Source organism: Microcaecilia unicolor, chromosome 1 (assembly GCF_901765095.1).
Source record: "Microcaecilia unicolor chromosome 1, aMicUni1.1, whole genome shotgun sequence".
NCBI classification, from domain to species: domain Eukaryota; kingdom Metazoa; phylum Chordata; class Amphibia; order Gymnophiona; family Siphonopidae; genus Microcaecilia; species Microcaecilia unicolor.
Window position 1 is genome coordinate 180,216,302 of NC_044031.1, and position 26,730 is coordinate 180,243,031.

General features: G+C 50.9%; 1 protein-coding gene across 3 annotated transcripts in view; it reads left to right on the forward strand.

The window, feature by feature from the left end:
* Nucleotides 1–26,730, forward strand: part of KAT2B (lysine acetyltransferase 2B) — a 341,159-nt gene that overhangs the window by 57,066 nt on the left and 257,363 nt on the right. The window lies entirely within an intron of this gene.

A 26,730-nucleotide genomic window follows, 5' to 3' on the forward strand; every position in this document is an offset into this window, starting at 1 on the left:
GAAATAGACACCAGCTTTCCTCTATAGAATAAGTGCAACCTAGGTGCCCTCTAGGTACCTAAGTATAGGTACACTGTTACAGAATTACCCCTATGAAGGGCACTTCTACAAAGGGCGTTTAATGTGGTTACACCTAAATGGCAGCAAAATGTATGTGTGTATTCTATAAATGGCATGCAGTTGGGTACGCCCTTTACAAAACAGGGCGTATATACTGTAGTAAATGTAAGTGTTCATATGGGGGGAAATGTTCAGTGATCAGAGCATGCTATCAAGTGTGCACTTGCATGTATGAGATGTGTGCATTGACTTTGTAGGTGCAGGGGCAGTACCAAATGGCTGCCATGAGGCAGCTGTCCAACTTTGGGGCTTCAGACACCCTCCTTCTTGTCCTGAGAAAGGAATACAAATTATTTCCTGTGCCTGGTAAAATTTGAGCCAGTGGGGGAATGAGGGTACCTTGTATCTGCTTTGACCTAATCCACTTCGTTCCCTGTGGTTAAACACATGCACTCTGTTTACAACACACATACTTGTAACTGCACAGGTGGAATGTAGTGAGGCCGATTGAAAATTTGAAACACTCTCTCTTTGTATGGATAGCACACGTTTATCCAATGCAAAAAGTTTTGAAAATTGGCCTCTTACTGAAAACTCGTGTGCACAATAATAAAGATTGGCAGTAGGTGACTCATACTTGAATAACGGCTTTTTCCTTAGCGTCCCTCCGGACTGCCCCAGAATGTGACTGATGGGTTGTGTACGCCTTCCAACAGGTGGAAGGTGGTGAGCCCTTCAGTCTCATTCTTTATATTTATGTTCTATTATATTCTTTATTTCCTTGTCATCAGCAGCAGATGAATCCATTAACTGATGGGTTGTATCCGCGTACCAGCAGGTGGAGATAGAGAACACTGAAAAACCACAGTGACCCTTGGAAGGCTATCCCCAACTGCCTTCAGTATTTCTCTATCTCCCAGCAGGTGTGGACGTAGCTTAATCAGCTCCTGGATTTCATACTGCTTGAGGTGGTTCCTGTGCTTTGCCAGTTGAGCAGGGGTGTTGTGGCTGGTGGTGCCCACTTTAAAGGCATATAGGTTCGCCCTTTCCCTGCCTTACCCATTCCCCCGCCTCCCGGAGACCCTCTGTTGCTGCCTGCCTCCAACTTTCCTCACAGCGTTTAAAAAAATAAAAAGAGCGCGCTTTTACTGCGTGGCTGTTCTGAGGCTTTTTCCAGAGATTCTGGTTCTGAGCAGCTTGACCGGAGCTCGTTGACTCAGTCTTCTGAGGTGAGAGTGGTGCCAGTTCCTCCGGGGAGGTCCCGCGGACGCCGTTCTGAACGGGGTAAGTTTTGGCGCAAAGCCGCCATTTTATTGCCATATTTCCGTCCAGTCGGGCGATGGCTGCTGAGGGAGTTAAGCGCTGTCCCGTTGTGGTAAACGCAGATCAGCAGCGGGGCTGAGTAAAACGTGCTCCTTAGAAGATCACGCTAGTATGAGCATGGCGAGTGATGTTTCTTCCCGCTCGATGGAGCTGTCAGCAGGTGCCATTTTGGAAGCGCCACATGTCTCGACCCTCGCGGTTGCGGAGGAGTCTGAGTGCAGGGGGATGCCTCGTTTAGAGGCTGCCAGAGGAGCTCCTACATCCGTTTCTCCTAATTCAGAGGCGGAGGGTCAGGGTGAGTTTTTCTCCCCTGAGTTTGTGCTTTTAATGCATAAGGCTTTCATGCTGAAAAGAGCTCTGCCGCAGGTGTCTGACACTGCGTTGCATCCTGACTTCCCTCTGGGTGTTGAGGCCCCAGATGGCTTCAGATGTTATTTTCTCCCCCGAGCGTTCGAAACACGCTAAACATAGACGGGTAAATTACTCGTCTGAAAGTGGCACATACCCCCCCCCCCCCCCCCCCCCCCCCCGTGGTTGGGCTGTGGGGAGTCTGAGGGGTCTGGCAGGCCTCAGGGACGGATGATCCAGAGGAGGGTGCCTGTTTGTCACTGGATTTGGATGATCCCAATGCGGTTTGGATTTTCCACCGCGACGAGCTGCCAGCTTTCATTACTGACGCCTTGCAGGCCCTCTCGATTGATGATCCTGCTGAAGGCAAGGCCTCCTCTGTTAATCTTAGGATGGCGAGTACTAAGAAGCCTATTTGGGCCTTTCCGGTGCATGACTCCATCCAAGAGCTTATTTCTGCTCAATGGTCTGACCCCGATGGGCCGTTGAAAGTGGCCAGGGCTATGGGTCAGTTTTACCCTCTGAGTGAGGAGCATTTGGCCCCTTTGGGGATGCCTAAAGTGGATGCTTTGGTCACGGCGGTGACAAAAAAGACCACTCTCCCAGTAGAGGGAGGGGTCGCTTTGAAAGACATGCAGGACCGACCGCTGGATTCCGTGCTGAAGTGGTCCTTTGAAATTGCGGCCCTGTCATTTTTGGCTGATGCCCTTTATGATCTGGTCAGAGCTTCGGCTAAACAGATGTCTATGGCGGTTTCTTCCCGCCGCCTTCTTTGGCTCCGGCATTGGGCGGCTGACATGGCTTCTAAGCAAAGGCTGGTGAGGCTACCCTTTCGGGGCCTCCTGTTATTTGGAGAGGAATTGGAGAAGATTGTGAAAGACCTGGGGGAATCTATACCCCAGCAGTTACCTGAGGATAAGCCGAGGCCTTCTTCCAAGGGTTCTGTGTTTCCCTCCTCTTCCAGACCTCGCTTCCGTGAAGCTCGCAGGTATCGCCCGGGGCGCTCTGCTGGGTTTTCTCAACGTGCCCGTTTTCAGCAGAGGAACTCCTTTCGCTCGGACAAACGTTCTGCAAGCGCCGGTTCAAGGCCAGGAGTTCAGGGGCGTCCTCCACAATGATGGGACGCCAGTCCACTCCTCCATGCCTGCAATAGGAGGACGTCGTTCCCTCTTTCTGGAGGAGTGGACCAAGATTACCTCGGATCAGTGGGTCCTGGACCTGATCAGAGAAGGTTACCGACTGGAATTCGGTGCCCCGGTGAGAGACGTGTTTGTTGAGTCCCGATGCGGCACTGCCGTAAAACGGGCGCCGGTAGAGGAGACCTTACAAGTGTTGCTGCACCTCAGAGCGGTGATCCCGGTGCATTCTGCCGAACTTGGCTGCGGCTGCTATTCCATTAATTTTGTCATGCCTCGAAAAGGCGGGTCTTTCAGACTGATTCTCGACTTACAAAGAGTCAACGAGGCCCTCAGAGTACTACATTTTCGCATGGAAACCCTGCGCTTTGTCATTGAGCCAGGAGAGTTTCTCGCGTCTCTGGACCTAAAAGAAGCTTATTTGCACATTCCTATCTGGCCTCCACACCAGCGGTTCCTCTGCTTTGCGGTGTTGGGAAAACATTTCCAGTTTCGGCCCTTGCCTTTCGGCTTAGCCACAGCTCCCCGTACCTTTTACAAGGTAATGGTGGTCGTAGCTGCCTGCCTCAGGTGACAGGGTATCAGAGTTCACCCTTATCTTGACGACTGGCTCATCAGAGCGGATTCAGCAACCGAGAGTCGTCTTGCCACAGCCAGAGTGGTTACAGTCCTGCAGGCGCTAGGCTGGGTGGTCATTATACCCGAACGTCACCTGACCCCCTCTCAGTCTCTCGAGTATTTGGGGGTCCGGTTCGACATGGCCTCGGGGTTTGTCTTTCTCCCCGACCAAAGGCGGTGCAAGCTTCAGGTCCGTCTGCTCCTGCGGATGCCTCGGCCGTGAGCTTGGGACTTTGTCCAGCTGCTGGGGTCGATGACGGCCACCTTGGAGGTGGTTCCTTGGGCGAGAGCGCATATGAGGCCTCTACAGATTGCCCTGCTTCAACAATGGTCTCCGATGTCCCAGGAATATCAACGCAGACTAACGTTGCTCCCTGCGGCCCGGCTCAGTTGGAGTGGTGGCTCTCCGACAGGATGCTGCGCCAAGGAATGCCTCTTGTGCTTCCTTCTTGGTGCCTGGTGATAACAGATGCCAGCCTTTTGGGCTGGGGAGCGCATTGCCAGGGAAGCTATGCTTAGGGTCTGTGGACACCCGTGGAAGCGGGGTGGTCCATCAATCGCTTGGAACTGAGACTCTGAAGGGGCTTGCTGTCCAGGTTCTGTCAGACAACACGACAGTGGTGGCATACATAAATCGTCAGGAAGGCACTCAGTGCAGGGCCCTGGACGCGGAGGCCGCTCAGATTTGCCACTGGGCTGAACTTCACCTGCAGCTTCTGTTGGCAGCTCACATAGCAGGTCAGAGCAACGTGCAAGCCGATTTTCTCAGCAGGCATCAAATTGACCCGGCGAAATGGAAACTGGCAGAAGAAGTTTTTCTTCAGATTTGTGCCAAATGGGGGACTCCCGGAATGAATCTAATGGCGTCAAGTGCAAACGCCAAAGTACCTCACTTTTTCAGCAGAAGGAGAGATCCTCCCTCGGCGGGGTTGGATGCTCTGGCTCAACCCTGGCCCTCGGGCCTCCTGTATGTGTTCCCTCCTTGGCCCTTGATAGGGCGAGTCCTACTGCGGATTCGACAGCACTGAGGTCTGGTGATTCTCATTGCTCCAGATTGGCCAAGGCATCCGTGGTATGCGGATCTCCGCCGGATGCTGGTGGACGCTCCTGTTCATTTGCCCCTGGTGCCGAACCTGTTGGTTCAGGGTCCGGTGTCTATGGAGGATCCTTGCCGATTTGGTCTTACGGCATGGCTATTGAGAGGACGCAATTGAGAGACAAGGGCTCCTCTAACAAGGTCATCTCCACTCTCTTGCAGGTCCGCAAGCGGTCCACCTCCACAGCTTATGCTCGGATCTGGCGCCAGTTTGAGGCATGGTGTGTTTCAAAGGTGATCACACCCACGCGGGCCACAGTCTTGGCAGTGCTGGACGTTTTGCAGGAGGGCTTACAAAAAGGCCTGGCTTACAATTCCCTGCAGGTGCAAGTGGCAGCATTATCATGCTATCGAGGGAAAGTCGCTGGCTTGTCCCTTGCTGCTCATCTGGACATTGCCCGATTTCTCAGAGGGGTGCTTAGGCTCCGTCCTCCTGTCCGGTTGCCCTGTCCGGCCTGGAACCTGGGGATGGTATTGAAGGCTCTCCAGTGTTCGCCCTTCGAGCCACTTAAGCGAGCTTCGGAGAAGGATGTGACTCTTAAGACAGTCTTTTTGGTAGCCATTACATCAGCTAGGCGCTGTCCTGTCGGGACCCTTTCTGCAATTCTTGGAGTCCGGAGTAACGGTACGTACATTGCCTTCCTTCCTGCCTATGGTTGTTTCAGCGTTTCACATGAACCTGCCCATTTTTCTTCCTTCCTTTTCTAGGGAAGAGTTCCCGGACTCCTTTGGGCAGTTACATCTTTTGGATGTCTGCAGGGCGCTGTTGCAGTATCTACAGATGTCAAATGACTTCAGGACTTCTGATCGCCTTTTTGTCTTTTTGTCAGGTCCTCAGCATGGAGGCCCGGCGTCTAAGGCCAGATTTCAACCCCTTCTTCCACCTCAATCTCACTGTTTTTCCTCCTTTGAAGTCCACTCTATCCGCCTTTTCTCTCCTCTGCCTCTTTGAATAGCGGTCATTTATCGTCCCCCTGATAAGTCCCTTTCATCCTTTCTCAGTGACTTTGACGCCTGGCTTGCCTTCTTCCATGATCCTTCCTCCCCCTCTCTCATCCTTGGTGACTTTAATATTCCTGCTAATGATCCTTCCAACTCTTATATTTCCAAGTTACTCGCTTTAACGTCCTCCTTTAATCTCCAACTATGCTCCACCTCCCCCACTCATCAAAATGGTCACTGTCTTGATCTCATCTTCTCCTCCAACTGTTCACCCTCTAGTTTCCTTGCCTCTGATCTTCCTTCCTCTGATCACCATCTTATAACTTTCACACTTAAATCTCCTCCCTCCCAGTCCCGTCCTATCTTATCTAATTTATCTAGGAATCTTCACGATATTGACCCTTCATCTCTATCCTCCCATGTTTCAAACCTCCTCTCTACTGTGGCACCATCCACGTCTGTCAACGAGGCTGTTTCTTCTTACAACACTACTCTATCCTCTGCCTTAGACACTCTTGCACCTTTGATGACCCGCCCTGTAAGGCGTACAAAACCCCAACCTTGGCTGACTTCTAATATCCACTACCTACGTTCCTGCACCCGCTCCGCCGAACGCCTCTGGCGGAAATCTCGGGCCCTTGCTGACTTCTTACACTTTAAGTTCATGCTGACCTCCTTCCAATCTGCTCTTTTACGTGCCAAACAGGATTATTATATCCAACTGACCAACTCTCTTGGCTCTAATCCTCGACTTCTCTTCACCACATTGAACTCTCTCCTCAAGGTGCCCCCTCCCCCAACTCCCCCTTCATTATCTCCTCAGACCCTTGCTGAATTCTTTCACAACAAGGTTCAAAAGATAAACCTTGCTTTCTCTACCTCACCACCTCTCCCTCCACTAGTCCGTTCCCCTCTCTCTCCTTCCCCTCATTCCCTTTTCTCCTTTCCTGAAGTTACTATTGAGGAAACTACACTTCTCCTTTCTTCCTCAAAATGTACCACCTGTTCCTCTGATCCCATTCCCACCTACAGTGGGGGAAATAAGTATTTGATCCCTTGCTGATTTTGTAAGATTGCCCACTGACAAAGACATGAGCAGCCCATAATTGAAGGGTAGGTTATTGGTAACAGTGAGAGATAGCACATCACAAATTAAATCCGGAAAATCACATTGTGGAAAATCACACTGTACCTTCTTAATGCCATCTCTCCTGCTCACATTCCTTTTATCTGTCACATTCTCAACCTCTCACTTTCCACTGCGACTGTCCCTGCTGCCTTTAAACATGCTATGGTCACACCTCTCCTTAAGAAGCCTTCACTCGACCCTACTTGTCCCTCTAATTACCGACCCATCTCCCTCCTTCCTTTTCTCTCCAAATTACTTGAGCGTGCTGTTCACCGCCGCTGCCTTGATTTTCTCTCCTCACATGCTATTCTTGACCCACTACAATCTGGTTTTCGCCCTCTCCACTCAACCGAAACTGCGCTTACTAAAGTCTCCAATGACCTATTACTGGCTAAATCCAGAGGTCAATATTCCATCCTCATTCTTCTTGATCTTTCCGCTGCATTTGACACTGTCGATCACAGCATACTTCTCGATACCCTGTCCTCACTTGGATTCCAGGGCTCTGTCCTTTCCTGGTTCTGTTCCTACCTCTCCCTCCGCACCTTTAGTGTTCACTCTGGTGGCTCCTCTTCTACTTCTATCCCTCTGCCTGTCGGCGTACCTCAGGGTTCTGTTCTTGGTCCCCTCCTCTTTTCTATCTACACTTCTTCCCTTGGCTCATTAATCTCATCCCATGGCTTTTCCTACCATCTCTATGCTGATGACTCCCAAATCTACCTTTCTACCCCTGATATCTCACCTTGCATCCAAACCAAAGTTTCAGCGTGCTTGTCTGACATTGCTGTCTGGATGTCTCAACGCCACCTGAAATTAAATATGACCAAAACCGAGCTTCTCATTTTCCCCCCCAAACCCACCTTCCCGCTCCCCCCGTTTTCTATTTCTGTTGATGGCTCTCTCATTCTCCCTGTCTCCTCAGCTCGAAACCTTGGGGTCATCTTTGACTCTTCTCTCTCCTTCTCTGCTCATATCCAGCAGATTGCCAAGACCTGTCGTTTCTTTCTTTACAACATCCGTAAAATCCGCCCCTTTCTTTCCGAGCACTCTACCAAAACCCTCATCCACACCCTTGTCACCTCTCGTTTAGACTACTGCAATCTGCTTCTTGCTGGCCTCCCACTTAGTCACCTCTCCCCTCTCCAGTCGGTTCAAAACTCTGCTGCCCGTCTCGTCTTCCGCCAGGGTCGCTTTACTCATACTACCCCTCTCCTCAAGACCCTTCACTGGCTCCCTATCCGTTTTCACATCCTGTTCAAACTTCTTCTACTAACCTATAAATGTACTCACTCTGCTGCTCCCCAGTATCTCTCCACACTCGTCCTTCCCTACACCCCTTCCCGTGCACTCCGCTCCATGGATAAATCCTTCTTATCTGTTCCCTTCTCCACTACTGCCAACTCCAGACTTCGCGCCTTCTGTCTCGCTGCACCCTACGCCTGGAATAAACTTCCTGAGCCCCTACGTCTTGCCCCATCCTTGGCCACCTTTAAATCTAGACTGAAAGCCCACCACTTTAACATTGCTTTTGACTCGTAACCACTTGTAACCACTCGCCTCCACCTACCCTTCTCTCTTCCTTCCCGTTCACATTAATTGATTTGATTTGCTTACTTTATTTATTTTTTGTCTATTAGATTGTAAGCTCTTTGAGCAGGGACTGTCTTTCTTGTATGTTTGTGCAGCGCTGCGTACGCCTTGTAGCACTATAGAAATGCTAAATAGTAGTAGTAGTAGTAGTATAGCCCGTTGGCTTGAGGAAGTTATTTTTTCTGTATATCTGCTTTCAGGTCAGTCTCCGCCTGAAGCGTTTAAGGTGCATTCCACGAGAGCCATTTCCTCCTCGTAGGCTGAAATGGGTGCACTCTCTCTTCAAGAGATCTGTAGTGCAGCTACTTGGGCTTCTTAGTTCTCTTTTGTCCGGCATTACAGGCTGGATGTTGCAGTGAAGTAGGACGCTATTTTTGGAGTTCAAGTATTGGCTCATGGTGTAGCCTGTTCCCACCCTATTTAGGGAGTGCTTTTGTACATCCCATCAGTTAATGGATTCATCTGCTGCTGATGACAAGGAAGGGAAAATTAAGTTCTTACCTTAGTAATTTTCTTTCCTTTAGTCCCAGCAGATGAATCCATGATCCCTCCCTGTCTGACTTTTTTTTTTGTTCAGATCTTTGATGCAGATATAAATCGCATTGGGAGAAGTTGGGAACCAGTTCTCAGAATTTCTGCATGATGTTCTACTACAGGAGGTTGAGATCGTCCCTCCTTTGCATAGTTATTGCTCCTGTTCTGGGGCGTTTGTTCGCTGTGAGGAAAGTTTATGTTATTATACCTTTATGGTTCACTCTGCTTTGGAAATGTCAAATACTGAAGGCAGTTGGGGGCTAGCCGTCTAAGAGGCACTATGGTTTTTCAGTGTTCTCTATCTCCACCTGCTGGTAGGCGGATACAACCCATCAGTTAATGGATTCATCTGCTGTTTTTAAAGGAAAGAAAATTACCAAGTTAAGAACCTAATTTTCCCATTTTTTTCTATTTCTTGCTGTAATTCTTTTAGTTGGTTTTAATTTATTTCTTCTGTGCATCCGGATATATATATATGTATAAAAAGCTTGTTATTTAGAGGCAGAGGCCTGTGGGGTCTCTTAGTGCCTCGGGGGTGTCAAACTCAGGTGGCCGGTCCCTCCCCCCCCCCCCCATGTCCTCCCTGGTATTCTTTTAAGCTGTGCTTGAGTTAAAAAAAAAAAAAAAGAGGAAATCTCAGCACAAAAAGGCAGTTTCCTCAAGCTATTCAGCAGAAGAGCTTTTGAGGCAGGGAGAGGCAGCCACGGAAACAAAAAGACAAGCTTTGGTTCGCTGCCCTTTACTTTCTCTTTAAACGAGCAAGACAGCTTCTGTTTTCTCTCTGTGACGGTTTGCTGTTGTTTTTTTTGGCTCCTGTTTTGGTTCGCAGTTGGCTTAGGCAGATGCAATGGCAGAGAAGCTCTGCCGCTGTTCAGTCTGTCAGCGGCAGGGAGTTGGCTCGAGCAGTGCTTGTAAGTTTTGCACCGCGATAGATGCTTCATCTGAGCAGGGGCTGTAAAAATGTTGGCGCTGTTAGCGGGGGGGAGGGGGGGTCCAATTCAGCAGTTTTAAGTGCGGTCAGGTCAGCCTCACTGGCAGCGCCAATTTCTGTGGGAAACGCCGCCATTTTGTCTTCCCCTCTAAATGCTGCATCCCTGCCTGCTTTACTGTCCTCTCTACCAGCTTTGCCTCAGACTCCTGTTTCTTCAGCAGGTGAAGGTGGCTTCCCGCCTGGCAAATGTACTAAGCTTTTTTCTCCAAGGAAAAGCAGGCTGCTTGTTCTCACGACTGGGTCGGTGTCCACTGCGGCCCCACAATGGTAACTTTTCAAAGCAAAAGTCTTATGAGCTTTGAGAGAATCTTGTGGTGCACGGGGCGCGCGAGGGACCTGCTCAGTTACTTTTTTTTTCTCGGTGAGGAGAGGCAGCAATTTGCGTCTCTTATGTCCCACTTCAGAGAGCCTTCTGCCGTTTTTTTCCGGAGTTTTTCTCCAGTTTTCTACGAGTTTTTTCTTTTTCTTCCTTCCCTTGTTAAAGTTAAAAAAAAAAAAAAAAGTAGAATCCTTTATTTTTGTTACCTTTTGCCCTCTAAAGTTTCCTTTCGCTTCTGCTGCGGCTTCTCTTTTTTGTGCTATCCTTTTTGACACAATCGCGAATTTTGATCTCGCCGCCGTTATTTTTCCATCCATTTCATTGAGGACTCCCAGTGGCTTCAAGAAGTGTACTCGGTGCAACCATTCGATCTCAGGTACCGATCCCCACGCGTGGTGTCTTCAGTGCCTTGGGCCTGACCATCGTCCAGACGCATGTAAGTTGTGTCTTAGCTTGAAAAAGCGGACACAGGCATTGAGACAAGAGAAGCTCTTCGGGACCGACTTTTCCTCGACGTTGACATCGGCACCGGGGATGGCATTGACTTCAGGAGCACAGGTAATGGCTGTCCGGAGACCACCACACGCTAGGAGCAGTGAGCCGTCGAGTGGGTCTTCATCTGTCTCGAAGACTCCTGCTATGGAGGCCCATTGGGACCGACCTCTCTTGGACCCGACCCCCAGGAGGCGTGTGGATTCCATGTCCCACTCGAGTATCGATGACGTGCATCGAGCGAAGGCGAAGAAGCATCGTCATTGGTCTCCTTCCAAGCACGGTGCTGGGAGCTCCGAGGCGTCAAAGGATTCGGCACCCGTGAAGCACCGACGCTGGGAGGAACGCTCACCCTCCATCCAAGAGGTGTCGGTCTGGGCAGCCCGGTACCGCCTCCTCAACCTCTACATATTCTTACACAGATTCCTGCACCGACCCCGCAGCCTTCCTCGACAGCGACTCTGGACGAGTGCATTCGAGCCATTCTTCCAGGTCTTCTGGAAGGGTTACTGCGTCAGTCTGCTTCGGTACCGGTAGTACTTGCGCCCTCCGTACCATTGATGGAAGCGGCAAATGGCTCTCCGCCTGTGGTGAGGTCTCCGATGCCGGTGCCGCCTGCGGTATCGGCCTCGGCTGCCACCCAGGTCGACTCCCCGTCAACATCGCTGGAGGGAGCTTCATCGCCGCCAGCATGGGAGTCGACTTCTCGACATCGCCATCGAGGACACGGTTCCTCAGCGTCGAGCCGGGTCCGGTTTCGGACGGCAGTTAAGTAACTCTTGTCCGATACCGATGAGGATGCCTCGTGGGATAAAGGGCAAGATCCCAGGTATTTCTCTTCTGAGGAGTCTTGTGGTCTTCCCTCTGATCCTACTCCTTCTCCAGAAAGAAAGCTTTCTCCCCCGGAGAGTCTTCCTTTGTCTTCATTTGTCCGGGAAATGTCTGTGGCTATTCCCTTCCCTGTGGTATCTGAGGATGAGCCCAGGACTGAGATGCTCGAGGTCCTTGACTATCCTTCGCCACCTAAGGAGTCATCCACGGTTCCTTTGCATAATGTGCCCGTCGCTCTCTTTGGCTTTGTGGCTGGTCTGCGGATGTGGGCTCTAAGTCCAAGCTTAGTATTCCTTTAAAGCGTTCTTTTCTCTTTGGCGATGAGTTGGATAAGGTGCTGCGTAACCTAGGTGAGGCTAAAGTTCCGAGGCTTCCTGAGGATTGTCCCAGGGGGCCTGGACGTGGTGTTTTTTTTTCCGGCCGAGGTAGGAGCCGTGCTTTTCGGTATAGACCAGGCAGAGTAGTTCCATTTCAACGATCCAAGTTTTTTTCAGAGGACTCTCTCCTTTGGGTGGTCGTAGAAGCGGTTGGGAAACAGGAAATTCTTTCTCATTTTCCTCCCGTCCTCAGCAATGAAGGTTTGCAGGCCCAGCCTCTGGTTCAGGTAGAAGGTCGGTTGGCTCAGTTTTATGGGCCCAAATTACTTCAGACCAGTGGGTCCTAGAGGTTATTTGTGATGGGGTTCGCCTTAGAGTTTGCTCGTCCTTTGTCAGACGATTTCATGGAGTCTCCCTGCCATTCTCTGCTCTTAACCAGAGCTGTCAGGGACATTCTATGCAGACTTCTCGACCTTCAGGCTATTTGTCCAGTTCCTTTGTCAGAGCAGCGTCTGGGACGTTACTCCATAAACTTTCTGGTTCCCAAGCAAGACGGTTCCTTCAGGCCGATTTTAGATCTCCAGGTGGTCAATTCAGCCCTCAGGGTGCCCTCGTTTCGTATGGAGACTTTGCAGTTGGTCATTGTGGCGGTGCAGACCGCGGAGTTTCTGACATCGCTCGACCTCACAGAAACCTACTTGCATAACCTTTACTCGACCGGCACTCCAGCGTTTCCTTCAGTTTGCGGTGCTCGGCCAGCATTTTCATTTTTGGGCTCTTCCTTTCCGGCTTGTGACTGCTCCTCGGACGTTTACCAAAGTCATGGTCGTAGTAGCCGCAGCACTCGGAATGGAAGGCATTCTAGTCCATCCTTATTTAGACGATTGGTTGATCAGAGCAAAGTCTTACCAGGAGAGTGTTCAGGTGACAGCTCGAGTAATAGACTTATTGAAGTCCCTAGGTTGGGTAGTCGGTGCACAAAAGATCCGTCTGCAGCCATCTCAGTCATTGGAGTACCTGGGAATCTGTTTTGACACGTTGCAGGGCCGTGTTTTTCTTCCACCGGTTCGTGTCCTCAAACTGGAGTCTCAGATTTATCACTTATTGTAGTCACCGAGGCCAGCGGCCAAGGGTTATCTTCAGGTCCTGGGTTCCATGGTGGCGGTGATTGAGGCAGTGCCCTGGGCCAGGGCTCACGTGAGGCCGCTTCAGAGGTCGCTTCTTTCTCCGAGGACAAGCAGGCTGCTTGTTCTCACGACTGAGTTGACGTCCATGGCAGCCCCCACCAACCGGAAGAAAACTTCACGGGCGGCCCCGCACGAGGGCACGCCCACCGCGCATGCGCGGCCGTCTTCCCGCCTGTGAGCGACCGTTCCCACTCAGTTTTTTTTCTATTCTGCGCTGGATCTCTACGTGTTCACGTCTCTCTCTTTGTCAGCTGCGGAAACCGGATTGCGGCGAGCAGGGACTGTCCTTCTATGTTTGAATTGTACAGCGCTGCGTAACCCTAGTAGCGCTTTAGAAATGTTTGTTAGTAGTAGTAGTAGTGGCCTAACCGTGTTTTTTTCTTTGTACCGTACGTGTTCGCGTGTTGTTTTCTCTTAAAAAAAAAAAAAAAAAGAGAGTTGTCCTCGGCGTTTTTTAGTCGCAAGGGCGCTTCGTCGCGGCCTTGTGGCCGCGCGGTCGTTTCTTTTTTGGGTGTGCTTTTCACCACCACCATCGACGATTTTGACTTCGCCGATGCGATTTTTCCGTCGATGTCCTCGAAGGTCCCGAGCGGATTCAAAAAGTGTGGTCGCTGCGGCCGGCAGATCTCGCAGACCGATACCCACACTTGGTGTCTCCAGTGCCTCGGCCCGGAGCATAATTCCAAGATGTGCACCGTGTGTCTCGGTTTAAGGAAGTGGACACAGGTGGCGAGGCAAGTTCTACGGGACCGTCTTTTCGGAACTTGCGCCGGCCCTTCGACCTCTACGGCATCGGTCTCGACGACCGGGTCTTCGGTACCGGTACTGGCGAAGTCGGTGCCGACTGTGGCACCGACCCCAGGAGTACAGGTACCTTTGGGCCGCCGGCCTGCCGGTGGGGGTGAGCGGTCGCGCGGGCAGTTGGCCCCAGCCACTCCCTCTGCCCAGGGCCATCGGGACCGAACCCTGTCGGATCCGATTCCTCGAGGCCGGGGGGAGCTCCACTTCCTCCTCGTCTCTTCCGCAGAGCGCCGATGATGGGCATCGAAAGAAAGCAAAGAAGCACCGTCATCGGTCGCCCATGGTGCACAGGACTGCCAGCTCCGGTACTTCGAGGGATGACTCGACGCCCAGGAAGCGGCAGTGCCGGGAGGAGCGTTCCCCCTCGGTCGAAGAGGTGTCGCTGCGTCAGTCTGCGGGTACCGTCTCCTGGACCCGAGCAGCTTCTGGCACTGGCACTCACACCGGCCCCTCTGCCTTTCCTGACAGCGGGCCTTGACGAGTGCCTCCGAGCCATCCTAAACGGGATCCTGGAAGGGCTGATGCGCCAGGCTATGCCGGCACTGGGGGTGCTTGCGCCTCCAGCGCCGTTGATGGAGGCGCCGGTGGGCTCTGGCCCGATGCTGAGGCCGCCAACGCCGCTTGCGCCACTGGTGTAGACCGCCACGCAGGTGGAGTCCCCGTCGACTTCGATGGAGGAAGCTTTGTCCCCGCCGGCGTGGGAGTCTACCGCTCGACGCCATCATCGAGGACGTGGTTCCTCGCAGTCGAGACGGGCCCGGTTGAGGTCTGAGCTGAGAGAGCTCATGTCCGACACCGAGGAGGAGGCCTCGTGGGGGGAGGAGGAGGACCCCAGATATTTCTCCTCAGAGGAGTCTGTGGGCCTTCCCTCTGACCCTGCTCCTTCACCGGAGAGGAAGCTCTCGCCTCCTGAGAGCCTCTCCTTTGCCTCTTTTGTCAGGGATATGTCCATCTGCATTCCCTTTCCCGTGGTTACTGTGGATGAGCCGAGGGCGGAGATGCTCGAAGTCCTCGACTATCCATCACCACCTAGAGAGTCTTCCACGGTACCGTTGCACAATGTCCTTAAGGAGATGCTGCTTCGGAACTGGTTGAAGCCACTATCTAATCCCACCATCCCCAAGAAAGCGGAGTCCCAATACAGGATCCACTCAGACCCAGAGTTGATGCAGCCTCAATTGCATCATGACTCGGCGGTCGTGGACTCTGCTCTCAAGAGAGCACGGAGTTCGAGGGATACTGCCTCGGCGCCCCCGGGGCGGGAGTCTCGCACTCTGGACTCGTTTGGGAGGAAGGCCTACCAATCTTCCAAGCTCGTGACCCGCATCCAATCATACCAGCTCTACAGGAGCATCCACATGCGGAACAATGTGAGGCAACTGGCGGACCTGGTTGACAAGCTCCCTCCGGAGCAGTCCAGGCCTTTTCAGGAGGTGGTCAGGCAGCTGAAGGCGTGCAGAAAGTTCCTGTCCAGGGGTATCTATGACACCTGTGATGTGGCATCTCGAGCTGCGGCCCAAGGTATAGTGATGCGCAGACTCTCCTGGCTGCGTGCCTCTGACCTGGACAACCGCACCCAGCAGCGGCTGGCGAATGTCCCTTGCCGGGGGGATAACATTTTCGGCGAGAAGGTCGAACAGTTGGTGGACCAACTACACCAGCGGTAAACCGCTCTCGACAAGCTCTCCCACCGGGCGCCTTCAGCATCCACCTCTGCAGGTGGACGTTTTTCCCGGGCCAGGCAGGCTGCACCCTACGCCTACAGCAAGCGTAGGTAAACCCATCCGGCCCGAAGGCCTCCTCAGGCACAGGGACAGTCCCAGCGCGCTCGTTCCCGTCAACAGCGCGCGCCTAAGCAGCCCCCTGCGCCTCCACAGCAAAAGCAGGGGACGGGCTTTTGATTGGATCCAAGGGAACATAGCCGCCATCAAAGTACCCGTACCGGACGACCTGCCAGTCGGGGGGAGGTTGAAAGTTTTTCACCAAAGGTGGCCTCTCGTAACCTCCGACCAGTGGGTTCTCCAAATAGTGTGGTGCGGATACACCCTGAATTTGATCTCCACTCCGCCAAATTGCCCACCGGAAGCCCAATCCTTCAGCTCCCATCACAAGCAGGTACTTGCAGAGGAACTCTCCGCCCTTCTCAGCGCCAATGCGGTCGAGCCCGTGCCACCCGGGCAGGAAGGGCAGGGATTTTATTCCAGGTACTTCCTTGTGGAAAAGAAAACAGGGGGGATGCGCCCCATCCTAGACCTGAGAGGCCTGAACAAATTCCTGGTCAAAGAAAAGTTCAGGATGCTTTCCTTGGGCACCCTTCTGCCAATGATTCAGAAAAACGATTGGCTATGTTCCCTGGATTTAAAGGACGCATACACTCACATCCCGATACTGCCAGCTCACAGACAGTATCTCAGATTCCGTCTGGGCACACGGCACTTTCAGTATTGTGTGCTGCCCTTTGGGCTCGCCTCTGCCCCACGGGTGTTCACCAAGTGCCTCGTGGTGGTTGCGGCGTATCTACGCAAGCTGGGAGTGCACGTGTTCCCATATCTCGACGATTGGCTGGTCAAGAACACCTCGGAGGCAGGAGCTCTCCGGTCCATGCAGTGCACTATTCACCTCCTGGAGCTGCTGGGGTTTGTGATAAATTACCCAAAGTCCCATCTCCAGCCAGTCCAATCTCTGGAATTCATAGGAGCTCTGCTGAATTCTCAGACGGCTCAGGCCTTTCTTCCTGAAGCGAGGGCGCACAATCTCCTGTCCCTCGCTTCCCAGACCAGAGCGTCTCAGCAGGTCACAGCTCGGCAGATGTTGAGACTCCTGGGTCATATGGCCTCTACGGTTCATGTGACTCCCATGACTCGCCTTCACATGAGATCTGCTCAATGGACCCTAGCTTCCCAGTGGTGCCAAGCCACCGGGAATCTAGAAGATGTCATCCGCCTGTCTGTCAGTTGCCGCAATTCGCTGCACTGGTGGACGATTCGGACCAATTTGACCCTGGGACGTCCATTCCAAATTCCGCAGCCCACAAAGGTGCTGATGACAGATGCATCTCGCCTGGGGTGGGGTGCTCATGTCGATGGGCTCCACACCCAGGGACTGTGGTCCCTCCAGGAACAAGGTCTTCAGATCAACCTCCTGGAGCTCCGAGCGGTCTGGAACGCACTGAAGGCCTTCAGGGATCGGCTGTCCTACCAAATCATCCAAATTCGGACAGACAGGTTGCAATGTATTATATCAACAAGCAGGGGGGCACCGGATCTCGCCCCCTGTGTCAGGAAGCCGTCAGGATGTGGCGTTGGGCTTGCCAGTTCAGCATGCTTCTCCAAGCCACATACCTGGCAGGCGTAAACAACAGTCTGGCCGACAGGCTGAGCAGAGTCATGCAACCGCACGAGTGGTCGCTCCATTCCAGAGTGGTACGCAAGATCTTCCGAGAGTGGGGCACCCCCTCGGTGGACCTTTTCGCCTCTCAGGCCATCCACAAGCTGCCTCTGTTCTGTTCCAGACTACAGGCGCACGGCAGACTGGCGTTGGATGCCTTTCTCCTCCATTGGGGGAACGGCCTCCTGTATGCTTATCCTCTCATACCTTTGGTGGGGAAGACCTTGCTGAAGCTCAAGCAAGACCACGGCACCATGATTCTGATAGCGCCTTTTTGGCCCCATCAGATCTGGTTCCCTCTACTTCTGGAGTTGTCCTCTGAAGAACCGTGGAGATTGGAGTGTTTTCCGACTCTTATTTCGCAGAACGACGAAGCGCTTCTGCACCCCAACCTTCAGTCTCTGGCTCTCACGGCCTGGATGTTGAGGGCATAGATTTTGCTTCGTTGGGTTTGTCTGAGGGTGTCTCCCGTGTCTTGCTTGCCTCTAGAAAGGATTCCGATAAAAAGAGTTACTTTTTCAAGTGGAGGAGGTTTGTCGTTTGGTGTGAGAGCAAGGCACTAGAACCTTGTTCCTGTCCTGCACAGAACCTGCTTGAATACCTTCTGCACTTATCAGAGTCTGGTCTCAAGACCAACTCAGTAAGGAATCACCTTAGTGCGATTAGTGCTTACCATCATCGTGTAGAGGGTAAAGCCATCTCTGGAGAGCCTTTAGTCGTTCGATTCATGAGAGGCTTGCTTTTGTCAAGGCCCCCTGTCAAGCCTCCTGCGGTGTCATGGGATCTCAACGTCGTCCTCACCCAGCTGATGAAACCTCCTTTTGAGCCACTGAATTCTTGCCATCTGAAGTACTTGACCTGGAAGGTCATTTTCTTGGTGGCAGTTACTTCAGCTCGTAGAGTCAGTGAGCTTCAAACCCTGGTAGCTCATGCTCCTTATACCAAATTTCATCATAACAGAGTAGTACTCCGCACTCACCCTAAGTTCCTACCAAAGGTGGTGTCGGAGTTCCATCTTAACCAGTCAGTTGTCTTGCCAACATTCTTTCCCAGACCGCATACCCGCCCTGCTGAACGTCAGTTGCACACATTGGACTGCAAGCGAGCGTTGGCCTTCTATCTGGAGCGGACATAGCCCCACAGACAGTCCGCCCAATTGTTTATTTCTTTCGACCCCAATAGGAAGGGGGTCGCTGTCGGGAAACGCACCATCTCCAATTGGCTAGCAGATTGCATTTCCTTCACTTATGTCCAGGCTGGGCTGACTCTGGAGGGTCATGTCACGGCTCATAGTGTCAGAGCCATGGCAGCGTCAGTGGCCCACTTGAAGTCAGCCACTATTGAAGAGATTTGCAAGGCTGCGACGTGGTCATCTGTACACACATTCACATCACATTACTGCCTCCAGCAGGATACCCGACGCGACAGTCGGTTTGGGCAGTCGGTGCTGCAGAATCTGTTTGGGGGTTGAATCCAACTGCACCCTCCAGGACCCAATTTGATTCTGTTCAGGCTGCACTCTCAGTTAGTTGTTCTTCGTAGGTCAATTTCTGTTATGCCCTCGCCGTTGCGAGGTTCAATTGACCTGGGTTCTTGTTTTGAGTGAGCCTGAGAGCTAGGGATACCCCAGTCGTGAGAACAAGCAGCCTGCTTGTCCTCGGAGAAAGCGAATGATACATACCTGTAGCAGGTGTTCTGTGAGGACAGCAGGCTGATTGTTCTCACCTACCCTCCCTCCTCCCCTTTGAAGTTGCGTTTTTTCCTCATTCCTTTGCTTGTCATTCAACTGAGCGGGAACAGTCGCGCACAGGTGGGAAGACGGCCGCGCATGCGCGGTGGGCGTGCCTTGCGTGCAGGACCGCCCGCAAAGTTTTCTTCCGGTTGGTGGGGGCTTCTGTGGATGTCAACCCAGTCGTGAGAACAATCAGCCTGCTGTCCTCGGAGAACACCTGCTACAGGTATGTATCATTCGCTTTCTCGGTGGTCATCACAGAAGGACTCTTTACATCAAAAATTGTCACTTCCAGCTCAGATGAAGAGCAGCCTACGTTGGTGGCTGCGAGATGCCAGTATGACCAAGGGAATGCTTCCGGATCAGCCCAACTGTATGGTGGTTACGACAGATGCCAGTCTCCAGGGATGGGGAGCTCACTGTCAGGGACAGTATGTTCAAGGCAGTGGTGTGCTGGAGCCGGCTCGCACCGGCTTGCAAGAGCCACTTGTTAAATTTTGACAGCTCTTGCGAGCCAGTTGTTGTTGGGGGCGAGCCGGCTCCATTGCGGGAGGTAAGCATGGCAGGAGGGCGCCATCACAGGCCATGCTTACCTCCCCTGCCGCTCCGAAGCATGTCCAAAGATGTCCTTCGCTCCCACCCTCCCCTCCCGCTCCCCTCCGTCTTTTTTTAATTACCTCCGTCGAAGCGCGCGCCATTTAAAGCCCTGCTGCGTGCTGGCCGTCTCCAGGCTTCCCCTGCTTGGTTCGGATGATGTTCGTGCCTTAGTCCCGCCTTCATTCTGACATCATTTCCTTTTTTCGTGAAGGCAGGACTAAGGCACGAACATCATCCGAATCAAGCAGGGGAAGCCTGGAGACGGCCAGCACGCAGCAGGGCTTTAAATGGCGCGCGCTTCGACGGAGGTAATTAAAAAAAGACGGAGGGGAGCCGGAGGGGAGGGTGGGAGCGAAGGACATCTTTGGACATGCTTTGGAGCGGCAGGGGAGGGAGGAGAATCGCTGGATGGGTAGAGGGGGGCAGGGGAGGAACCTGCTCGGCATGGGTGGGTAGAGGGGGGCAGGGGAGAGACCTGCTGGGCATGGGTGCGTAGAGGGGGTAGGGGAGAGACCTGCTGGGCATGGGTGCGTAGAGGGGGGCAGGGGAGAGACTTGCTGAGCATGGGTGGGTAGAGGGGGGCAGGGGAGAGACCTGCTGGGCATGGGTGGGTAGAGGGGGGCAGGGGAGAGGCTTGCTGGGCATGGGTGGGTAGAGGGGGGCAGGGGAGAGACCTGCTGGGCATGGGTGGGTAGAGGGGGGCAGGGGAGAGACTTGCTGGGCATGGGTGCGTAGAGGGGGTCAGGGGAGAGACTTGCTGAGCATGGGTGGGTAGAGGGCGGCAGGGGAGAGACTTGCTGGGCATGGGTGCGTAGAGGGGGGCAGGGGAGAGACCTGCTGGGCATGGGTGGGTAGAGGGGGGCAGGGGAGAGGCTTGCTGGGCATGGGTGGGTAGAGGGGGGCAGGGGAGAGACCTGCTGGGCATGGGTGGGTAGAGGGGGGCAGGGGAGAGACTTGCTGGGCATGGGTGCGTAGAGGGGGTCAGGGGAGAGACTTGCTGAGCATGGGTGGGTAGAGGGCGGCAGGGGAGAGACTTGCTGGGCATGGGTGCGTAGAGGGGGGCAGGGGAGAGACCTGCTGGGCATGGGTGGGTAGAGGGGGGCAGGGGAGAGAAGAGAATTGCTGGGTATGGATGGATAGAGAGGGGCAGGGGAGAGAGGAGAGTTTCAGGACATGGATGGAGGGGAGAGCAAGAGAAATTCTGGACGTGGATGGAGGGGAGGGAAGGGAGAGAGAAGAAATGCTGGACATGGAGGGAAGATAGAGGAAGGAGATTAGATGAGGGAAAAGGAAGTGAGGAGAGAAACTGCACATGGATGGAGAAAATAGGCAGAAGTTGGATCCACTGTACAGTCAAGTCTGCAGAGGACCAGAAATGAAGAAGAAAGGAGGAAAGAAAAGAAATAAATGGAAAGGAAGCCCTGGAAATGGAGTCAAGGGAACAGATAGAGAGCAGCAGGATCAGATACTGGACCAGCATGATCAGAGAAACAAAGTCACCAGACAACAAAGGTAGAAAAAAAATCATTTTATTTTCATTATAGTGTTTGGAATATGTCCACTTTGAGAATCAGGTGCTGAACGTTAAAAGTTTATATTTATTTACTTATTTATGGCATTTTTTTTTTTTTTAATTTTTATTTTTAAATTTTTACAATAATTTAAAGATACATTATTTATAGCATTTTATCCCATATTAAACATGAATTAGGTTGGAACCTGGGATAATTTAATTTTTTTTTCCTGGAGAGAGTAATGTGTTGGCCGCCCCCCCCCCCCCCCCCCCCCCCCCCCCCCCCCCCGGGGTATAGCCAGCTCTGCAATTTTTTTGGGGGGGGGGGGGCGCAGAGCTGGGTGGGGGGCGCCGAGGTGGACCATGGAGAGAGCCTGTTGTTAAAAATTTACCAGCACACCACTGGTTCAAGGCCTGTGGTCTCCTCAGGAGAGATCTTGTTCAATAAATCTATTAGAGACCAGGGCAGTTAGACTAGCAATGCAGACCTTTGTCCATCTGTTGAGGGGAGAGGCAGTCCGCGTGATGTCAGAAAATGCCACTGCGGTGGTTTACATCAGTCGGCAAGGAGGAATGAGGACTCGGCAGATGGAGCAAGAAGCGTCACAGCTGTTACAGTGGTCGGAGGTGCATCTGGTGGCGCTGTCAGCGGCTCATGTGGCAGGAGTTCAAAATGTTCAGTCAGATTTTCTCAGTTGAAACATGCTAGATCCCGGGGAGTGGGCTCTAAGTGATGTGGCGTATCAGGCAGTGGTGAACCATTGGGGATTCCCCAAGATGGACCTGTTTGCTCCCTGGCTGACCGGTCTTCTTTATGCCTTTCCTCTCTGGCCATTGATAGGGCGTCTACTTCAGAGAGTTGAGATGCACAGGGGCCTTCTGATCTTGGTGGCGCTGGATTGCAGACCGTGGTATGCCGATCTTCAGCGGCTTCTAGTAGAGGATCTGTTCAAGCTCCCGGTCAGGCAGGATCTTTTGGCTCAGCTTCACTCTTGTCGGTGTTTTACCTCTTTGAATTATGTTCGGACCTGGAGGATTTTTGAGGCCTGGTGTGAGGAGCGTCCGTCTTGCAGATTTTGGATTTTCTGCAGCGTGGTTCCGACAAAGGCCTTGTTTTGGCTTCTGTTAAAGTGCAGATTGCAGCTCTATCTTGTTTTCGAGGTCGTGTTCAAGGAAGATTGCTGGTTATCCACCTGGATGTGTTCCGTTTTTAAAGAGAGTTTAACCTCCTGCATCCTCCGTCTCTCTGTTCTTTTCCCCGCAGGGATCTTAATTTGGTACTCTTGGTTCTTACCAAGCCTCCCTTTGAGCCTTTATCTTCTTGTACTTTGAAGGACTTAACCCTGAAGGCATTGTTTTTAGTGACTATTGCCTGAGCTAGGAGATTTTCGGAGTTGCAGGCTCTTTGGTGTAGGTCTCCATTTTTGGAATTCAGCTTGGATCGAGTGTTTTAAGACCAGTTCCTTCTTTTCTGCCCAAGGTATTGACTCGTTTTCTTTCATCTGAACCGGTGGTGTTGCCTTCTAGGTTTTTTCTCCGGGTCAGAGTAGCAACGTCTCTTGAAGCGTTTGGATATTAAAAGAGTTCTGAAGCATTATGTCAAGTCTACGGAGGAGATTTTTCGGTCCAATCGTTTGTTTTATTCTCATCAAAGGTTCACGCACAGGGTTTATGGCTTCTAAGCCCACTATTTTTCGTTGGCTTAAGGAAATTATTGCATCAGCTTACCTTCTTTCTGGGAAAGCTGTTCCAGAAGGAGTTAAGGCTCGCTCTACCAGAGGTCAGGCGGCGACTTGGTCTTCTTTGCATTCCTTTTCAAAGCACTATCGATTGTACCTCCTGAGTCATCAGGAAGTTGTTTTTGGGGCACACGTTTTGACGGCGGGGCTGTTAGGGTTCCTCCCATAATCTTACTGCTTTGTTACTTCCCATCAGTCACATTCTGGGCCGGTGTGGAGGAACGCTAAGGAAGGAGAAATTAGACCTTACCTGCTAATTTGCTTTCCTTTTAGTCCCTCCGGACCGGCCCAGATCCCTCCCTTTAGGTATTCTGTGTCTTCAAGAATTAAGTGATATTGTTTTCTTGGGAGCTGTGTTGCTGGTTTCTGGTTTTATTGTATAAAAAAAACAAAACAACACAAATTCTATGGTTCAGTATGTAACCTTTTGTGCATGATATGCAGGGGCATGTCATTGGTCACATTATTGTTGGTGACACACACCCTGTGTTGGCAATGTGCCGGTGGCTGCTCAGGCTTTTGTTTGCACAGACCATTTACGTATTGTTTTACTTCCTTCTGCTTTGGTACTTTGTTACTGGAGCTTTCTCTTGTTGCCAAGGGCTTATTATTGGCTCTCTCTAGAGTCACAGTTTTTTTCTCAGTCTCCACATGGACTGGTCCGGAGGGAGTAAAAGAAAGCAAATTAGCAGGTAAGGTCTAATTTCTCCATTTACCATTTAATTAAGTGTAATAGTTACCATAAAACTTAGGGGCCCTTTTACTAAAGTATGTTAGGCTGTTAATGTGCAGTTTGGTGTTAACAGCCTACGCAGTACATTTACAGTTAGCATGTGGTAAGTTGTGTGTTGCAATTTTTTTTTTAGAAAGGGTGGAACTGGCGGGGCATGGGATGAGAATGGGTGTGGAGAATTAATGACTTGCATTTACCATAGGCTGACGCTCAAGACCACTTACCGCCTTCTAAGTAGTGTGAGTAGTAGGGCGGTGGAATCTGGGTGAGAAGCATGTTCCGGTGGAGTTGGATTCAATAAAAATGTACCAACTCTGACTCTAGCTTAAAAATAAAAGCTTACAACTTTATAATATATAGTAAATTTATCATTTTTGTTTATACCTATATAGGTATAAAATGATAAATTTACTATATATTATAATGTTGTAAGCTTTTATTTTTAAGCTAGAGTCAGAGTTGGTACAATTTATTGAATCCAGCTCCACCTGAACATGCTTCTGACTCAGATTCCAGTGCCGTGCTACTCACACTACTTAGAAGGCAGTAAGTGGTCTTGAGCGTCAGCCTGTGGTAAATGCAAGTCATTAATTCTCCACACCCATTCTCATCCTATGCCCCGCCAGTTCCACCCTTTCTAAAAAAAAAATTAAAAAATGGCAATAAACGATTTACCACATGCTAACTGTAAATGTACTGCGTAGGCTGTTAATGCCAAACTGCATATATATATATATATATATATATATATATATATCTTTGTTCTGGATCTAAAGTACTGGTAACTATATAAATAATTCTCACCTCCAATGTTCAGAACCTCACTGTGTGGCAGGGAAACACTGAAGCCCTGTAGTCTTCTAGGCTGTCAGCACCACTCACTCTCACTCATAGACCCGCCCTCAGCCACGCCCCATCCACACATAATTCACAACCCCAACATTCTAAATGCAAATTTGTAGTTGCAAGATCCCATGAGTGTATGCCCCGCCCTCACGTCACAACGTGATGACGTGGAGGGCGGGGCTATGACACAGCCAATCACCAGTTCCACCGCCCTCCGACGCTACCCCCCCCAACGCACTGCGAGAAACAGCGGACTACGCAGGGCCTCCACCACCCCCCCCCCCCGACGCACATCGACAAACACCGAGCTACGCAGGGGGAGGAGTGCCGTCCGAACACCTGAGCCGCCGGGAACCCGAAGCTGCCGCCCGCAAAAACAAAACTACCCGCCTGCACCCTCCCCACGCTGCCGTCCTGCGCCCTCCCCACGCTGCTGCAGGTAAACCTTGCTAGCGCCCGTTTCATGGCTCACAGAAACGGGCCTTTTTTTACTAGTAACTTATATTTACTAGAACTTTAGATCCAGGACAAAGATGTATATCCAGAACAAAAAATTTAAAACCTAATATCAGTAGACGTTGGAGTCAGAACTGGAGTTGTAGGTTTGGTATACCGACTCCACAGCCTCTCTAAGTTAAGAGGTGCTAAGTAGGTTCACAGTACCTGCAAACTGAGTACCATGTGGTAATGGGCATTTAACATGGTATCTGCAGGTTACATGATGGGCTCCCCTCCCCCCACTGTTCTGCATTAGTTTGGCATTTGGTGCACATTGATTTCCTTTGTTAAAGGGTGTTAAGTGCAAAATGTAGTGCATTTTAGTAAAAAGGGCCTTTAATGTGCCTGTGTAAAAGGAGTGTAATCATGTAGGGTGGTTGTTTGTTCTCATATGAGGTGTACAGAGGAAGTTTTGAAGTCCTGTTCTGTGAGAGCAGCCATTGAGCAGTGTCATCGCTGTCTGTTGTTGTAGTGGATCACTGTATGCTACGTTTCTTTACTCCCTAGATTTGTACAGAATTCATTTCGTTTCATTACAGAATCTTTGCTTTAATACTGAAATTGATTCTGACTTCAGTAAAGTACAGTGGATTAAAGATTGTAAAGGCAAGGCTCAAAGTGTACTGTGCTTGCAGTCTCTCCAGGGCTACATACGTGGTGTTAAGAGGAAGAGTAGGTGAGGCAGAGAGTACAACATTAAGGCCTGAAATGATTAAAGATGTAATCCCTGGAAAGCATGGGTTGATATATAAAAGGCAGTGGACTTAGATTCCTGGAAAAGTTATGTTTTAGCAAGCAGTTCTTTCTGTTCATTCTAATGCTTTGGAGTATAAAGCGGCACAATTGCATTTTCCATAACAAAAAGCCAAGAAGCCCTCCACAATAGATACTGTTTAAAAAAAAAAATACTGTAATATACACTTGAAGTAAAGACTTTTTAAAATGTTTGTGTATGTCTCAGGGTTTTGAATCTCTTTGGAAAGCTGTTCTGACATGCAGCACTGTGATTCCGTCTCTGTTAAAATGGGGGAGGGGGATAATTATCCTTGCTTTGTGCTTTCCTATTAATATGCAGCATGCACACAGTTGATTTTTTTTGGTGCCACAGTAGGTCAGTTAGTTGAAACTCCAAACATTCTTTAAGGGGTAATTTAAAAACAGAGCACATACATAAATAGGCATATGCACGGGCACAGGCAAATTTTCAAATTGAAAGCATTTTCAGAATTCTATTTTTAAAATTACTGCAGCACATTTTTGCCAATTACACATGTTTACTTACTCTTTACCAAGCACACGTTTCCCGGGCTATTTTACACCTATATGTGTTTTCAACATTCTGTGCATAAATGCAACCCATCCCCAATCCCAGCTCAGGAATACCTCTGCTCAGTATATTTAGGTATTTGGTTTCATTCTGCAAACTATCAGGTGAAGCAGTATTTCATTGTTCATTTGTTTTGTGGAAGAACAGGCGCAATGTATTGAAATATTTGCAGCTGTCATAGAGGCTCATTTTCAAAGCACTTAGCCTCCCAAAGTTCCATAGAAACCTATGGAACTTAGCCTCCCAAAGTGCTTTGAAAATATGCCTCATAGTAACATAGCAGATGACGGTAGATAAAGACCTGTCTATCCAGTCTGTCCAACAAGATAAACTCATAGCATAAAGTATGATATGGTACTACATATGTATACTTGATCTCGATTTGACCTTGCCATTTTCAGGTCACAGACTGTAGAAATCTGCTCAGCACTGGTCTTGTTCTCCAATTTCTAAAGTTGTCATCAAAGTCCTACTCCAGCCCGTCCAAATCTGTCCAACCATGATCAGAACACAGGCCATAGAAGTCTGCTCAGCACTGGCTTTGCTTCCTAATTACTGATGTTCAGTACCGTCAGATATGTACCTAAACATGAAGGACTAAATTCAGTAAATGGCAGCCAAATTTGTGCACCAAAAAAAAAAAA